Here is an 18080-nt window from a genome sequence, read left to right as displayed (position 1 = left end):
GATGAGGAAAGGAACGGCACTCCAGATGACAGGAGTGGCGCGTGTGGCAGGCTGGAGGCAGGGAGCACACAGCAAGCAAGCTCCAGCAGCTCCAGCAGACCTGCGAGGTTGTAGTCAGGGCTCTGTAAAGGGGGTGTAGATGCACGTGCAGGGAGTGTCACCACGGGGGCCCCTGACCATTCTGTGCTCTGCGTCGCCGAGAACCGGGTAGTTAAGAGATGTGGACGGACACTTCCAGACAGCTGGTTCATTTTCAGAAGATTGGGAACAAACATGCTTTTGGTTACCATGGGGAAAATGAGGTTTCACACGCACTGCACCGTGGAAGCGGCTGTCTTCACCAAGCTCGGCCGTGTCTGTGCAGCTCCATTGCCGTGGACGTGAGAGAGGAAGGCTCGCTGGGACGGCCTTTTGCAGAAGACAGATTTTCAGCCCCCAAGGAGGCGATGGTGACGGTTCAGCTGTCAGTGAAGAAGCTCACTCGGAGGACGTGTGGTGTGCCTCTGTGGACGTTGGCAGGCGGCAGGACACAGAAGTAAGTGCGGGTAACAGCAGCCGGCACTGCCAGACCAGGACAGAGCTGGAACAGCAGAGCCCTAGGAGCAAGGCAAGACTAACGAAGGAGTTTTCCTGGCGGCAGTGAGTTTAGGGCCCGGTCTGTAAAGAGGGACGGGCAAAGGGCCGAGCAGGGAGGACAGAGAAATAGGAGCTGGGGCTGCAGGAGGAGGGCCTGGCCTGTGTGAGTGAGTGGAGACAAGTACGAACAAGCACGTGTGATGAGTGTCATGTGTGGGAGACTGAGAGCAAAGGAACGCAGCTGGAAGGGAGAGTCGGTAGCAAGAGCCGGTGAGAAGGGTGTCCCCAGGTAACCAGTATCCAGCGCACCAGCCCGGCCAGCGCTGGACACGGCCACTGGGCTCTCCAGAAAGAGAGGTGGACATTCCAGTCTCCCTTCTCCCTTCCGCGGGATGGGAGTCACATTCCTAGTTGTTCCAAACATTGACTCGTCTTCCTGTAACGCAATCCCCTGCTGTACGGAGAGACGCAGAGGGGCCGGGCGGAGGAGCGGAGGCAAGCAGGCTGGAACTGCTGCTTGGGCTACATCTAGTCCGGGGGATTCCACGCCTCCTCTGTTCCCACCCCCACCCCCTCATACTCCACAGAGGCTGCTGAATTCCGTCAACCCCCCCCCCCCCCCCAGGAAAGAGCGGTGGGATGCGGAAGTGGAGAGGATTCTAGAATGACAGCAGGAGACCTGCCGTGCCTCAGGGCGGCCCAGCCTCCCTCAGTTAATACACAATATTTGCATTTCGAATCCCATCGAATCCCATCATCCACAAGCTGAAAAAGTCTGAATTGCTTGACAACCATACTGAGCCACCAAGGAAGCCCCATGCTGGCCTAAACCCTGAGGGAAAAACCAAACTCGGTTTTGCGGAGCTGAGCAAAGCTTCCTCACAGCCCAGTGGCTGCGAGAGGCTGGGGACCAAGGCGTTTCAGAAGCCGGCAGGGGACTCTCTCCCTTAAGCCCTCGCTCAGCTCCACTCCACTGAAGAAAATTGTAAAAAAGAGGTGTAGGAAAAAGAGGTGGGCCCACTCCCTCCTGTAGGAAAAAGGCGCATTTTGGGATGGTTTAGAGGCATCAAAATGGTAAGCGATTTTAGGGTACAATTAAGCCCTGGCTACTGAACCCTACAATAAATTACCATCAAAGGCACTCACACGTCCAACACATGTGCTTGCAGGATGATGTGTGTTTGATGCTCATAAAAAAGATAAAAATATAGGTCATCATCATGTAACGAGCTTGTAGGTGTCAGAAAGTGGGGGGGGGGTGGACGGGGGAGGGGACTTGGGGGAGATCAGCATGCCGGGCAAAGCTGGGGGTCGGACTCTTGCGCCCTAGTCTGCCCCTCAGACAGGCGGTGAGGGGCGCAGAACTGCCCTCCCTTCATTTCTTAACTTCTTGGGACACCCCCTTCCCCGCTCCCCCTCGCTGGATTTCCAACGTATTAATCACCTCTCTCGTTTTGAAATCGGCTCGTCAGGCTATTATTCAAGCATCGTTAATGACACCATCGGCCAAGGTATCAATTAGGCAAGTTGGGATAAGAAGAGCAGAGAGCTGGGCCGGCCGGGGAGCACAGCACAAGCCCGTTGGGGTGCAGGTAACCCCGTGACTCGCAGCGCACGGCGCATACTCCTAACTCGCTGGCTTCTGCGAGTCCAAGGTGACTGCGAGCGCTCTGGATTCCGCAGCAGAGACCCAGCCGGCCGCCGTTTGGCCTCCCCTAGCCGCCTCCTGTAGTCCAATCTCATCACTCGGCATACTGGGGCCGGGGGCCGCCATGTGGCATTGCTGGGCCGTGGCCTCGTGCAGTGGCTGGGGGCCCAGCGTCATGGTGTAAAGTCCCTTTTGTGCGGATGACCTTGGGTGGAAGTTCTTCTCTTTTACAGTATTATTACATTCTGAACGTCCTTTAAAATCCAGCTCAGTTTTTTGTTAGCTGGGAAGTTTGTCTTTCTTTTTAAAGATTTATTTATTTACTTGAAAGGCAGAAAGAGAGAGAAGGGGGGGACGGGAGGTGCGGGATGGAGATCTTCCATCCGCTGGTTCACTCCACAGATGGCTGCAACAGCCAGAGCTGAGCCAGACCAAAGCCACAAGCCAGGAACTGCGTCCTGGTATCTCCCAGGGGTGGCAGGGACCCAGGTATTTTGAGCCATCTGCTACTTTCCCAGGCACGTTAGCAGGGAGCTAGATCAGAAGTGGAGCAGCTGAGACCCCCGACTGGCGCTCCCGTATGGGATGCCGGCATCGCAAGTGGCGGCTTCACCTGCTGCCCCACAACGCTGGCCCCCAGGGTGCTTTCCCCCTATTTGTTGATGCTCTACCCCCTGAAATCCAAGTATTGTTTCCCCATCGGAAGGAGAGCTTCCTTCAGGTCACAGAATCCTGCAGAGAGGAAGGAAACCAAGACTAGACTCAAGCAGACCGCACGGCAGGAGTGGGCCCCTCACCAAGCCGCCCGTGTCCCAAGCCGTGGCGTCTACAGCAGGGCTGTTCCTGGAGCCCGGTCTCCTTGACCCGGTCCCCAGCTCCTTGTCGCCTTTCCAAGTTCTCCACGGCTTTCTTTCACACCCGTCGGCTAACCGAGTCTTCAGTGCCTCGCAGGAGGCTAAAGGAAGCACCTGGAGGTCGGGAGTCCCTATTTGTAGTGTCTCTGGACCCAAAGAAGGTGGCTGGGCCAACTCAGTTCCCAACACCGCAACCAAAACTAGAAACCTCAATAAAGAATATCGTGTTTGGAGTTGCGACGACACAGTGCTTCTCCCGCCGGCTGGGAGTGTGAGCTGGCTCCCCGGGTCTCTCCCCGCGAAGGCTCAGCAGCTTGGGTTTCGTTTTGCCCTTGCTCTCTGCACTTTATATTCCTCTCTGATGTCCTCCTGGCAACTTTCACTCACAGCTCCAAAGCACTGAGCCCCAGCCGCTGATAGAAAATTAAATATGAATTATTAAGTAACCTTCAAAATGGAGCAGCCAGGATTTTTAAGAGAGCAATAGCAAATTTCTAATTACTTTGAAGATTCCCTAAGGGCAGGCACTGTATTGTAATGGGCCGGTTCGAGCCCCCGCTGCTCCACTTCCCATAAGCTTCCTGCTAACGGACCTGGGAAAGCAGTGGAAGATGGCCCAAGTGCTTGGACCCCAGTACCCATGTGGAAGATGCAGATTCCTGGACCCTGGCTACAGCCTGGCCCAGCCCTGGCTGTTATAGCCATTTGGGGAGTCTCTCTGCAACTCTACCTTTCAAATAAATAAAATAAATCTTTTAAAAAGTAATGTCATAATCCCAAGAGAAAATCTGCATCTACAAGGGTACTTCAAAAAGTTCATGGAAAATTAAATTAAAAGATAAGTTTATCTTACTGCAAAAAATATTTGAAAGTCCGGCACAATTTTTAATAATATGTGTTTTCTGTAAACTTTTTTTTTTTTTTTTGACAGGCAGAGTGGACAGTGAGAGAGAGAGACAGAGAGAAAGGTCTTCCTTTGCCGTTGGTTCACCCTCCAATGGCCGCCGTGGCCGGCGCGCTGCAGCCAGCACACCGCGCTGATCCGATGGCAGGAGCCAGGAGCCAGGTGCTTTTCCCGGTCTCCCATGGGGTGCAGGGCCCAAGCACCTGGGCCATCCTCCACTGCACTCCCTGGCCACAGCAGAGAGCTGGCCTGGAAGAGGGGCAACCGGGACAGAATCCGGCGCCCCAACCGGGACTAGAACCCGGTGTGCCGGCGCCGCTAGGCGGAGGATTAGCCTAGTGAGCCGCGGCGCCGGCCTCTGTAAACTTTTTTGAGGTACCTGATAATAGCACTCACTCCCCATGTCCCTTCAACACTCCCAGTCCTAGGCACCCACTAATCTACTCTCAGTCTCTGTAAAATCACCTACTCTGAACACTTCCTGTAAATGCAACCAGAGAGTGCCCGGTTCAAGTCCTGGCTCCTCCGCTTTGGATGCAGCTTCCTGCTACTGCACATCCTGGAAGGTGGCAGATGATGGCTCAAGTACCTGGGCCTCTGCCACCCACGTGAGAGACCCAGATTGAGTTCCAGGTGCCTGGCCCAGCCATGGCATTGGGGGCATTTTGGGAATGAATAAGTAGATGGAAGATCTCTGTCTCTGTCTCTCTCTGCTTTTCAAATAAAATGAAAATATAAATAAAAATTTTATAAAAATAAATACATACATTATGTGCTTTCTTTCAGTTCACCTATTTTCAAGGCTTATCCATGTTGTAGCATGATTTAATACTCTCTTCTTTCTTTTTTTAAAGATTTATTTATTTATTTATTTATTTGAAAAGCAGAGTTTCAGAGGGAGAGGGAGACACACACACACACACACACACATGTCTTCCACTTATTGGCTCACTCCCCAGATAGCCTCAACAGCCAGGGCTGAGCCAGGCCAAAGCCAAGAGCCAGGAGCTTCATCCAGGTCTCTCACGCAAATGCAGGGGCCCAAGCTCTTGGGCCATCTTCCACTGCTTTCCCAGGCCATGAGCAGGGAGTTGGATCAGAGGTGGAGCAGCCAGGACATGAACTGGTGCCTATGTGGGATACCAGTGTCTCAGGCCACAACATTGGCCACTTCTGTCCTTTCTTATTGTCACAATATTCTGGTGCCTGGAGAATCCACATTTCAGTTACGTGTCGTGAGTTGAGGGATATACAAGTTGTCCCACTTTTCAGCTGCTATGAATGTTCATACACAAGCTCTTAGGTGGCTCCCTCCTTTCCTTTCCGCAGGGCGTACCCCTAGGAGTGGAGCTGCTGATCCTACGGCAACGCTAGGCTTAACATGGTGAGGAGCTGCCAAGTTGCTTTCAAAGGCAGCTGGACTGTGACACAGTCCACCAGCGACAGCTGAGCATTTCCTTTTTCCATTCTCATCAACACTTATTATCTTGTTCTTATTAGTTTTATAGCCATTCTAGTGGGTGTAAATAGTGTGTCATTGTGGTTTTGATTTGCATTTCTTGATAACTAATAACATGGAACATATTTCCATGGGCTGAGCACACTTTTAAGAGCCATGTGTTTGTCTTCTTTGGAGAAAGGAGTGTTCAGGTCTTCTGCCCGCTTTTAATTGGGCTATGTATCCTTTTACTATTGCGTTGTAAGGGTTCTTTATATACGGTAGACACAAGTCTCTTATCAGATGTATGATATGCAAAGGTTTCATCCCTTTCTGGGCATCTCCTCACTTTCCTGTTGCTGTCTTTGGAAGCAAAAAGTTTTTAATTTGGAGGAAGTTCAATTTATCTGCTTTTCTTTTTTATTGGGTCTTTTTCAAATAATGCATAATCCAAGATTTGCCTTTATTTTCTTCTAGGTGTTTTATAGTTCAGTTCTCCCACTGGGGTAATTGATCTACTTTGAGTTAATTTTTGTATGTAGTGTGAGGTGGAAGTCCAACTCAGTTCTTGCACGCGTGATAATCTGTGTCAGCGCTACTCGAAAAGACAGTTCTTGCCCCACGGAATTGTCAGGGTCCTCATGCTGAAAATCAATTATGCAAAAGCGTGAGGGTTTGTTCTTGGACTCGCAGTTCTATTCCCCTGGGGAGGGATATGTCTGTTTTGCCAGTGCCATACTGTCCTTGCAGTAACTTTAAAACATTTTTTTTAAAGATTTGTTTTGTTTCTTTGAAAGGCAGGGTGATACACACATACACACACACACACACACACACACACACACACACACACGGATCTCCCATCTGTTGCTTCACTGCCCAGATGATCAAAACAGCCAATTTTCCATCGACAGAGAGCTGGATTGGAAGCGGAGCAGCCAGGACATGAGCCTGCACTCCGATATGGGATGCAAGTGTCGCAAGCAGCAAGCCGCGGCTTAACTCAGGGCGCCAGAGCACCTGTCCCTGTAGATCAGGAAATGTGAGTACTCCGACCTTGTTCTTCTTTTACAAAGCTGTTTTGGCTGTTTTGGATCTCTTGAATTGTAGGAAGAGCTTGTTGGTTTCTGCAAAACCAGATGGGACTTGGTAGGGATCATGTCGAATCCCTAGATTAATTCTGAAAGTATCGCCATCAACACGGGTTGCTTTCACCTTCATTTAGGTCGTCTAATTTCTTTCAACAATATTTCAGAGTTTGCAGAGTGTAAGCTTTTACTTTTGCCACATTTATTTCTAAGTACTTTATCATGTTTGATGCTACTGTGAGATTTGTTTTCTTAGATTCATTTTCTTTTTTTTTATTTTTGACAGGCAGAGTGGACAGTGAGAGAGAGACAGAGAGAAAGGTCTTCCTTTTCCGTTGGTTCACCCTCCAATGGCCGCCGTGGCCGGTGCGCTGCGGCCGGTGCACCACGCTGATCCGATGGCAGGAGCCAGGTACTTATCCTGGTCTCCCATGGGGTGCAGGGCCCAAGCACTTGGGCCATCCTCCACTGCACTCCCGGGCCATAGCAGAGAGCTGGCCTGGAAGAGGGGTAACCGGGACAGAATCCGGCGCCCCGACCGGGACTAGAACCCGGTGTGCCGGTGCCGCAAGGCGGAGGATTAGCCTATTGAGCCACGGCGCCGGCCAAATTCATTTTCAAAGTATTAATTGCAAGTATTATATTTTTCCTTTGTTTTTAAATTTAATGCAAGACAGTTTAACAGACCTATAAAAAACAGTACATATTTATGGAGTACTGTGTGATGTTTTGTTATGTTGTGTAACATCCAGTCCGGGTAAATATTTTAACCTTTCAAGCACTTAGCATTTCTTTAAGTAGAAGTATCCAAAATCCTATCTTCTAGGTTTTTAAAATAGAGAAATAAACAGTACATTAGTATTATCTATGGTCCCCCTACTGTGCAGTGGAGACCCAGAACTTCTGACTCCTATAACCTCTACCTGTCAGTCAACCCCTTCCCTCCCCAGCCTCTGATAACCACCACTGTATTTTTAACTTTTACAAAATCACCTGTTTTTCTAAACTCCACATAGGAGTGAGATGACATGGTGCTTTTCTTCCCGTGCTTGGCTTACTCCATTTAACAAAATGACCCTGAGTTCCATCCATGTGGGTACAAATGACAAGATTTCATCCTTTTTTCTGGCCGAGTAATACTCCATCATGTATAGGTACCACCTTTTCTTTATTCATTTATCAGTGAATGGGCTTTAAGTTGTTTCTGTATCTTGGCTATTGTGAGTGACGCTTCAATGAACATAGGGACGTGAGTGTCTCTCTGACAGATGGGTTTCATTGCCCAGAAGTGGGGTTGCTGGCTCACTTGGTAGTTCTGTTTTACCTTTTTTTGGGGGGGGACCTCTATACTGCCTTCCACATGACTGTACTGACTTGCATCCCCACATGCAGAGAGTACACTTTCCCTGTTCTCCACACACTCACCAATCCTTGTTCTCCTTTGTCTTTTTTGGCACAAAAGCCACTCTCACTGGCGCGAGCTGATGTCTTATTGTGGCTATAAACACTAGAGTGATAAATGTAATTATTTACAGAGACCTAACAGGTAAAAAGTTGGGTTGAGTGGGAAATAAAGAGTATTATTTTCCATTACATAGATTTAGTATTTTTTTATCCATCCTAATGGGCAATTGGCTTTTTCTACTCGGTTCTTTATTTTTTTCAAAATATTTATTTATTTGAAATGCAGAGATACAGAGAGCAGAGGCAGCGAGAGAGAGAGAGAGAGAGAGAGAGATCTTCCATCTGCTGGTTCACTCCCCAGCTGGCTGCAATGGCTGGAGCTGTGCTGATTTGAAGCCAGGAGCCAGGAGCCTCCTCCAGGTCTCCCACGTGGGTGCAGGGGCCCAAGGACTTGGGCCATCTTCCACTCCTTTCCAAGACCATAGCAGAGAGCTGGATAGGAAGTGGAGCAGCCGAGACTCGAACCCACACCCATATGGGATGCCGGTGCTGCAGACAGTGGCTTTACCCACTACGCCACAGCGCCAGCCCCATACTCAGCTCTTAAACTCAAGGAATTTACAATCTGGTTGACTAGAAACAATGTTATACATTTCCCCTTTCCAATTTTTAAAAATTTATTCTTACTTGCAAATTAAGAAATTACAGTTGTATGTATTTACGGAGTATAAACTAATGCTATGATTTATGGATACTATTGTTGTATAATTAAGCCAAGCTAATTAATGTATCATCTCAAATACTTATTTTTTTAGGCTGAGAACACTTGAAATTTACTCTCTTAGACTTTTTTTTAAAGACTTATTTATTTATTTGAAAGGCAGAGTTACAGAGAAGGAGAGACAGAGAGAGAGTCTTCCATCTGCTGGTTCACTCCCCAGATGGCTGCAATAGCCTAGGCTGGGCCAGGCTGAAGCCAGGAGCCAGGAGCTTCCTCCAGGTCTCCCACGTGGGTGCAGGGGCCCAAGGACTTGGGCCATCTCCTACTGTTTTCCCAGGTGTAGTAGAGAGCTGGATAGGAAGTGGAGCAGCCGCAACTCGAACTGGAGCCGCAGTTAGAGATTAACCTACTGCACCACAGGGCCGGCCGTTTCATTTTATTTGAAAAGCTGAGAAACAGAGGCAGTGACATCTCCTGTCTGTTGGTTCCTTCCCCAAATGCCCACAAGAGCCAGAAGTATACCAGGCTGAAGCCAGGAGCCTGGAGCTCAATCAGGGTCTCCCCATGGGTGGCAGGGACCCAAGGTCTTGAGCCATCACCTGCTGCCTCCCAGGGTGCACATTAGCAGGAAGCTGGAATCAGAAGCAGAGCCAGGACTTGAACCCAGGCACCCTGATAGAAGATGAGGCCACTTAACTGCTGCACCAAAAGAAGAAATACTTTTGCAGCTCTGCGCATGCCCAGATGACTTTGCTAGCACCTTGTCCCCGTCTTGCTTTCGAGGTTACCAGCAGAACCAAGCAAGCAGGTGAATTCACAAATACGGGCGGAATTCAGGAATAACGAGGATTAACTAATCAACGTCAAACATGTGGAGCATAAGATGGGCTTCGAGAACGTTATCCCAAGTGAAATCGGCAAGGCTCAGAAAGACAAATACCCATTTTCAATTGTTCGAAGAGATTTCAAGACTCCGTCTTACTTGATCCTGGAAACACCATCCGCTGGTTTATTCAACAGTGTTTACTGAGTGACTACTGTGTAGAAGCATTGTGCTAGAGGCTGGGGATTAAATAGAGAGGAAGTGGCCGGTGCTGTGGCCCAGTGGGTAAAGCCACAGCCTGGAACACGGGCATCCCATATGGGTGCAGGTTCAAGTCCTGGCTGCTGCTCTTCCAGTCCAGTTCCCTGGGATGTGCCTGGGAGAGCAGTGGAAGATGGCCTGAGTGCTTGGGCCTCTGCCACGTACGTGGGAGACCTGGATGAGGCTCCTGGCTCCTGGCTTCAGCCTGGCCCAGCCTTGGCCATTGTGGCTATGTGGGGAATGACCAGCGGATGGAAGACCTCTCTCTCTTTGTTTCTCCCTCTCTCTCTGTAACTTATCAAATAAGTAATAAATTAAAAAATCTTTTAAGAAATAAAAAAGAGGGGAAATAAACACAGTCTGTATTTATGAATATTACAGTCTAGTAGGAAAGCAGACATTAATCAAATATAAATTATATGTTATGATAAGTGCTAGAAAAACACCTTGAAGAGAAAGTAGGGCAGAAATGATTATACCCACTTCACAGGAGGGAAGACTGAGATAAATAGGAGTTCTAGTGTTTTGGAGGCAGAGGGCAGAGGACACTGTCTGATTCAATGTAGAACATTCAGGCTTCGTTTCCCTTCCTTCAAGCAACAGGAAGAGAAACAGCAGGAGGAGGGATTCTAGTTCTCTTGTCCAGGGCGGGACACCTGGGCTGCCAGGCTGGCTGGCTGCTGGCGTCAACAGCAAACAGCAGACAGTAACGCAACAAGACAGCTCCCACTGGGAGGTTTTGAGCTGGTTTGGAAGTGGAGCAGCTGGGACTCAGGCGCCCAAATGGGACGCCAGCATTGCAAGCACTGCGCCACAGTGTGGGACCCTCGCGTTGCTTCTGCCAGCACATTCCCCACATTATCTGTCTCTGTTCACTGTCCATCTCTTCCTCTCAGGCTGTGAAGGGCTTGCAGGCGACGGTCTCTTTCTCTTCCACCCCAGAACCCAGCGAGTGCCTTGGACGGGGTAGGGGCACAACACACTTTTACTGAATGAGTCCATGAGGCGCTGGGCAGACGCCCTTTGCCCAAGCTCACTCTGCTGGTGGAACCCACCTGACAGGTAACCACCAGGGGAAAGCCATGCACCGATGTGTCCGCACCGATGTGCCCGCGCCGTGACCCACGGCCCTGCTGGCTGTGTGAGTGACACAGGGTGGTGGCCAGGGGACTCAGAGCCGTTCTGTGCCTTCCCCCCGCACCCTCCCAGCAGCGCGGAGATGCGGATTCAGGAAAAGCTGCCCAGCTGGCTTCACGTTGATACACTTCTTAAAACACCACTCGCGCAGAGAGCTGCTTTTTCTTTGATGTTGTCCGGGAGAAGCTACCACGGGGTTTGGACACGGCTGTCTTCCCAGGGCTGCCTTATTTTTGTCTTCTTGTCTGCCTCATTCTGGCTTCACCCACAAGCAAAGAGAAGCAGTTAGGAGGATGAGAGACATATTTAAAGCTAAGTCAGGGGCCGGCGCCGCGGCTCACTAGGCTAATCCTCCGCCTTGCAGCGCCAGCACACTGGTTCTAGTCCCGGTCGGGGCGCCGGATTCTGTCCCGGTTGCCCCTCTTCCAGGCCAGCTCTCTGATGTGGCCAGGGAGTGCAGTGGAGGATGGCCCAAGTGCTTGGGCCCTGCACCCCATGGGAGACCAGGAGAAGCACCTGGCTCCTGCCATCGGATCAGCGCAGTGCGCCGGCCATTGGAGGGTGAACCAACGGCAAAAGGAAGACCTTTCTCTCTGTCTCTCTCTCTCACTGTCCACTCTGCCTTTCAAAAAAAAAAAAAGCTAAGTCAGGGGCCAGCACTGTGGCGCAATGGGTTAAAGCCCTGGTCTGAAGCACCAGCATCCCATTTGGGTGCCGGTTCAAGTCCTGGCTGCTCCACTTCCCATCCAGTTCTCTGTTATGGCCTGGGAAAGCAGTGCAAGATGGCCCAAGTGCTTGGGCCCCCGTACCCAGAACCAGAGGAAGCTCCTGACTCCTGGCTTTGGATCGGCACAGCTCCGGCCATTGTAGCCATCTGGGGAGTGAACCAGCAGAAGGAAAACCTCTCTCTCTCTCTCTCTCTCTCTCTCTCTTCTTCTTCTGCCTGTAACTTTGACTTTCAAATAAATAAATAAATCTTTAAAAAAGTCACACAGTAAGCTCAGATGACCTAAGCCCCAGATAGATTCTTTTATTTTCAAAGCAGATTAGTTGTGTCTGAATTACCCACTTCAGTTAAGTAGAGTTAGTTAATACAGGTAACAGATTACCTGCACACAAAATAGGAAACACATACATATTTTATAAATCCAAATACTCGAAGCGTTGGGATATTGGTAAAATTTAAATACAAAAATGACCACAATTTTAAAAAAATATAAGAGAGCTGTATAATTACCTCTTGGCCCCACAAGGCTAGTATAGCTACATAAATAGATTGATACACCACACTACTGAAATCTACACACACACACACACACACACACACTAGATACCACTAATGTATGTAAACTCATATATAGTTATATGCTGACATATATGGGGATTCATAGGCACACTTATTTATTTTATTGATTCATTTATTAGATTTCTATTCTCTTGTCTGTCTTGGTTTATTGTCTGGTAAGAATCTGGCCTCACACAGCCCTACCCACCCCCTTCCATATTTCTGACCGCCAGGCAGGTTTGTGCCCGAAGCCTGGGGTCTCACCTGCTGTCTGTAGACTCAGCTCCTGCCCCACCTCCTGGAGCTTGGCCGGCATTCCCTGCTGCTCACGTAGGCTGTGTCATCCACACAGGGTCCACGGCACAGTCCTGCCCTGGAGCTGCCTCCCCCTGTCTCACATGAAGCAGGTGGCAGTGAGGACAATGAGGATGACTGTTCCGACCTAGACTGAAATATAACTCGGTGCCTGGACAGGGGCGACAGGAAACCAGCCGGCCCCCTGCGTCCATGCTTAAAACAACTGTATGATGAGCTGAGCGAAGCAGGCCCTCGACCCGGTTTGGGTGTCTGCTGAACACCGACTCCCGTACGATCGGTGCAGTCCAGCTGCCAGCCCCCGTGGCCCCAGGCCCTCTGCTCCCTGGCTGTGCCTCAGAAGCACTGCAGGAACTTTTCAAAAATACTGGTGCCTGGGCCTCGTGCTGTGTCCAGCCTGGTGTGTAGGGCGGGGGTGGGTGGGTGTGTAGGCCTGGGTCTCTGCTGTGTTCCCCGTGTGATCTGGATCCACCGTGGAGGTCGACAGCCCCCCATGCGCACTGACCTGACTCAATATATAAGCCAGGGAAGTGTCCCAGGAATTGGGGACCGCTGGATCATCGGGGTGCTCCTACTGAGAAAAACAAACCAACCATGAAAAAACAAAGGTGGGCGGGCATCCTTCAGGGTGTTAAAATCCACTCGCATCCATACAGCCCCGGATGTCAGGCCAGGGCTGACATCCCGGAGGAGCTGTTCCCCAAGTTCTACCAGGAAAGCTGGGACACACACACACACACACACATGCACACATCCATACCATGTGACTGCAAGCAACTTAAAACAAAAAAAAAAGTTTAATTGAATTTCGGGGCCCGGGGAAGGTCTGAACCTATAATTATTTCTTAGCAAACCTGCTGAACACAGGCTTTCTCTCCTCTGGGACGAGATGAGACGGGTAGTGTAATGAACCCTCTTTAATTAAAAAATAAAATGTTTTAGGATAATCATATTCTTTCCAGTTACCTTATTTTTTTTTTTTAAAGGAACGGATGGCTGGTGAGAAAATGTCATTTTCAAAGGTCGGGCTGCCTTCAGGTCTCAGTGAAGCCGCTGGATTAGAAGTGAGCTCCTTAAAGGGGAAGCAGGGCTCAGGGGTCATCCCCAACCCCAAGCCCACCCCTCTCTCAGCCGCTCTACACCCGCTCCTCTAAGGGCAACGAGCAGAAGCTGAAGAACAAAACAGACACTCCTGACGCTGAGGCTCTCTGCGCCCATTTGATGGGATTCTCCAGGAAAGACTCCCAGCTCCCAGCTCCCAGCTCCCCCACCCCCAGGGGTGGAGGGCTCTCCTCCTGGTCTGGACATGATGTTTGAGACGCGGGTGAGCAGAGGCAGAAGAGGGGAAGGGAGAGGAATTCGAGGGGCTCTTAAAAGACATATTATGAAAAAATTATGCACGACTTTAAATGTTTCTGTGCCAGGATTAATCTGCATAGATTGTAAATTATTTATTGGTTTGAAAGACAGTGAGAGACAGACAAAGAAAGAGAGAGCTCATCCATCCTGCTTCACTCTCCAAATGGCAGCAACAGCCAGGGTAGGGCCAGGCAGAAGCCAGGAACTCAAGCTGGGTGTCCCCGGGTGGGTGACAGGGATCCTGTTACCTGAGCCACCACTTGCTGCCTCCCAGGGTCTGCATTAGCAGGAAGCTGGAATAGGGAGTGGAGCCGGGACTTGAACCCAGGTCCTCTCCTATGGCATGCGCGTGTCTGAATGGCATCTTAACCACTTGGCCAAATGCCTGCCCCTATGCTTATCTTATTAATTCCATTTTCCATGAACTTTTGAAGCACACTCACCTGGGTCACCAGGTAATGGGAGGGGCAGGTAAGGCAGGGGGGAGGGAAGCACAGGATCTGATGAGTTTCAGGCCGGGGAGGAGCGTGGCACTGGGCAGAGGTCTGGTCTGAGCTCTGCCTCTGGCAGGATCTGTGTGGATCCGAGGCCTGGGGGGGGTGGGGCGGGGGGGATCAGTAATCAGCTACCGAGATCAACAGGACAAATCACTGCTCCTAATTTCGTTGTTTTTGTTTGCTTTGAATCCTATTTCCTCTTCTGCCACTTTCGGGCCCAACCCTCATAGCACTGAATTTCTAAACCCTAATGGAGATGTCTGCCAAAGGAAGCAGGAATGTATTAGAAAATCTCAATGGAAAACTGAAGGTGAGCATTTGCTACAGTGGTTAAGACACCACCTAGGATGCCCACATCCCGTGTCAGGGGCCCAGGCTCCAGCCTGGACTGCTCTTCCAACCCAGCTTCCCTGGGAGGCAGCAGCTGACAGGCGGATCAAGTTCTTGGGCCCCTGCCACTCACGTGGGAGACCCAGATTGAGCTTCTGGTTCCTGGCATTGGCCTGGCCCAGCCTTGAATGTTGAGGGCTTTTAGAGAATGAACCAGTGGATGGCCAATCTCTGTCTTTGTCTGTCTGTCTATGCCTTTCAAATAAATTAATTAAATGAGTTAATTAAAGATTAAATAAAAGTAAATATGCTTCCCCCAAGTTTTTCCTACCCCACTTGCCTGGAAAGAAGGCGCAAAGCAGCCCAAAACCCTTGAGAGGTCGGCTTCACTCCCACAGTCACCTCTGCCCACATCCCACAATCCACCTGGCCTGGGTTCTCCACCTGGCCTGGCTCCTGACTCCAGCCTCCTGTTGCTGCTGGCCCTGGAAAGCAGTGGCGATGGCTCAAGTGACTGGGCCTCCACTGCCAACATGAGAGGCCTGGACTGAGTTCCTGGCTTCCAGCTTTGGCCCCACATCCACCCTGGGCCACTGCAGTCATTTGGGGGATGAACCAGCAGAGGGGAACTCTTCCTTTATGTCTACCTGTCTCTCTGGCTTCCTCTATCTAGCTGTTTCTTCCTCTGTCTCCATCCCTCTCAAGTAAATAAAAATTAGAGAGGCCGGCGCCATGGCACAGCAGGTTAAAGCCCTGGCCTGAAGCGCCAGCATCCCATATGGGCACAGGTTCTAGTCCTGGCTGCTCCACTTCCGATCCAGCTCTCTGCTGTGGCCTGGGGAAGCAGTAGGAGGTGGCCCAAGTCCTTGGACCCCTGCACCCACATGGGAGACCTGGAAGAAGCTCCTGGCTCCTGCCTTTGGATTGGCGCAGCTCCGGCCATTGTGGCCATCTGGGAAGTGAACCAGCTGATGGAAGACCTCTCTCTGTCTCTACCTCACTCTGTAACTATGTCTTTCAAATAAATAAAATAAATCCTTAAAAAAATTTTTAAAAATAAAAATTAGAAATACATAAATAAAGGCAAAAGGAAGATAACTAAACATTACCTCCCCCAAAACAGCAAATATGTGAATAAGTAGCAGGAGTGAGAAACCCATTTTTTGAGATTTTACAAGGCCAAGGAGGCCACACACATGCGCACACAAACATGGCACATACATCAAGTGTGCACACAGGCACACGTGTACACACACATGCATGCACAACCATGCACACACACATCTACACGCATATGTGTGCTCCTCTGCTGTGGCCGAACACGAAATAGAAAAGGCTTGGGAGGCTCCCAGTGGGGAGGAGCTTCACCGGCAGAAAGAGCTTGGCCCTGCCCAGGTCTACACCCACCCAGGGAGAATTTTGGTAATTTTCATAAAACCAAATTGAATCCTAAAGTAAGACCAGCCGGTGATTCAGTAGGGATGGCCCCAGACCATTAGAGGGTAGCTATAAAATAAAAATTATAGATGGATAAGAATAGGAACAAAGCAAAGCAAATGGCGCTCATGGAGGGGCCGGGAGACTGGGCACGAGTGGGAAGAGGGGCTCCTCCCCTGGGCGGCTTGGGGACCTGCAGACCAACAGGGGCTGTGCAGCCAGCAGAGGGGCAGGGGCATGCTAGCAAGGATGCTTCTCTCTGCCAGGCACCAAGGGGGGCCGGAGGCCTGCGGTGCGAAGGAAGAGGCAGGGGCACGGAAGGCGGCCAGCCAGGGACCTGCCAGCTCTCAGGGACTCCGCTGTTAATCAGGGGAGCAAGCGAGGCTGGGTGTAAGAGGCTCCAGCGGCCCGGCCAAGCCTGAGTTACCGCCTTCTCGCGGCGCTCTGTGAAATGCACAGCGTGTTAGTTCAGGTTAGGAAACTGAAGCTCAGAGGGCTAAGGGAGCTTGCCCAAGATCAAGGTCAAGGAGCGAGCCAGGATGTGAACTTGAGTCTGGCTGCCTGCAAAGCCGCGCATGCTGTTCCCGGCAGCGCCACGGAAGAGACCAAACCCAACGCGATGCCCCCCACCCCCCACAGGGAGGCCAAGGCTGCTGGGGTGCAGTGGTCCCCCCTCCTTCACTTCCGGAACCCCTTCCCTCACCTGAGGCCTGCCGGGGGCGGGGCCTCGGTGGCTGGGGTTGGCTTCTCTCCACCCCTACCCCTACCCCTTAGGAGAAGAAGACATCAAAGATTGCACTGAGACATAAAGAGAGGGAGGGTGTGAGAAGGTGGGAGCCACCCTAAGCTCATAAACGGGGCAGGGGGTGGGGACGCTGCAGCTCACTTTCCCCAAAACCTGGGACCTCAGCTCTTGCTTCCGGGCAGGGCACTTAAGCAAAGTGTGGGTGGCAGGGGCGAGGCAGCGCGCGCATGGGCAGTTGGAGCGGGAGTCATCCTGACATGGAAGCCGGGCCAGAACAGGCAGAGACGCGCAGGTGGCCTTGTTGGAGACTTCGGGCCCCAGTCTTACTTCTGCGGCTCCGTGGCCTTGAGCTTCGTCCTGCCGTCCTGCCTCTCCTGTCTTTGTTCCGGGTAAATCCTCACTGCCCGCCCATCCACCCTTACCTTGCTGAGACCACGCAGTGGAGGCTCACAGCCAAGCCCATCTTGAAGGTCAACTGGAGACCCCAAAGATTATTGTCTCTGTGGTCTCCCCTTCTTCGGCTTCTCCCACCAGCGGAGCAAACCAGAGCCCCCAGACTATTGCTGAGTGGTGCCGGAACCTGGCACAGTGGGGCCCGGTGGCAGGAACGCGCAGCTCTCATGACTGAGTTTGGAGCTTCGGAAGGAGGCAGGTCTTGTCCCTAGATGATTCCCCCACCCAGCAGAGAGCTCTGCACAGGAGTGCGGATTCCCCCAGGCAAGTTGGACAATCACAAGAAAGAGTCTCCCTTGCCGGCGCCGCGGCTCACTAGGCTAATCCTCCGCCTAGCGGCGCCGGCACACCGGGTTCTAGTCCCGGTAGGGGCGCCGGATTCTGTCCCGGTTGCCCCTCTTCCAGGCCAGCTCTCTGCTGTGACCAGGGAGTGCAGTGGAGGATGGCCCAAGTGCTTGGGCCCTGCACCCCATGGGAGACCAGGAAAATCACCTGGCTCCTGGCTCCTGCCATCGGATCAGCGCGGTGCGCCGGCCGCGGCAGCCATTGGAGAGTGAACCAACGGCAAAGGAAGACCTTTCTCTCTGTCTCTCTCTCTCACTGTCCACTCTGCCTGTCAAAAAAAAAAAAAGAAAGAAAGAAAGAAAGAGTCTCCCTTCCTCCTGCTGACCACACAACTGCTGTTTTCTCCATCGTGTACTCGGTGCCGCGCTGCGCTGGGTGTTTCGGGGCTGGAAGTCAGATCCTCCCAGGCATTTTCCAATACACGGAGATGAACAGCATGGGGCCTGGGCTCAGATCTCAG

The 18080-nt window shown here is 51.3% G+C and overlaps 2 long non-coding RNA genes across 2 annotated transcripts in view; one reads left to right on the top strand and one right to left on the bottom strand.

The window, feature by feature from the left end:
* LOC149123478 (uncharacterized) overlaps positions 1 to 11482 on the bottom strand; it is a 427738-nt gene extending 416256 nt beyond the window's left edge. The window contains exon 1 of the long non-coding RNA XR_016216778.1: positions 11440 to 11482. This is a non-coding gene — a long non-coding RNA (uncharacterized LOC149123478). The remainder of the gene's footprint in view (positions 1 to 11439) is intronic.
* On the top strand, positions 349 to 14321 carry LOC149123477 (uncharacterized). Its single transcript, XR_016216777.1, has 3 exons — positions 349 to 535; positions 6335 to 6462; positions 13441 to 14321. It is a non-coding gene; the product is annotated as an uncharacterized LOC149123477 (long non-coding RNA).
* The last annotated feature ends 3759 nt before the right edge of the window (positions 14322 to 18080 follow it).

The sequence above is a fragment of the Oryctolagus cuniculus genome, chromosome 11 (genome assembly GCF_051225735.1).
Source record: "Oryctolagus cuniculus isolate XC-2025 breed Fujian yellow rabbit chromosome 11, ASM5122573v1, whole genome shotgun sequence".
NCBI classification, from domain to species: domain Eukaryota; kingdom Metazoa; phylum Chordata; class Mammalia; order Lagomorpha; family Leporidae; genus Oryctolagus; species Oryctolagus cuniculus.
The sequence above is the reverse complement of the archived record's forward strand: the minus strand, read 5'-3'. Positions and strand labels throughout refer to the sequence as shown.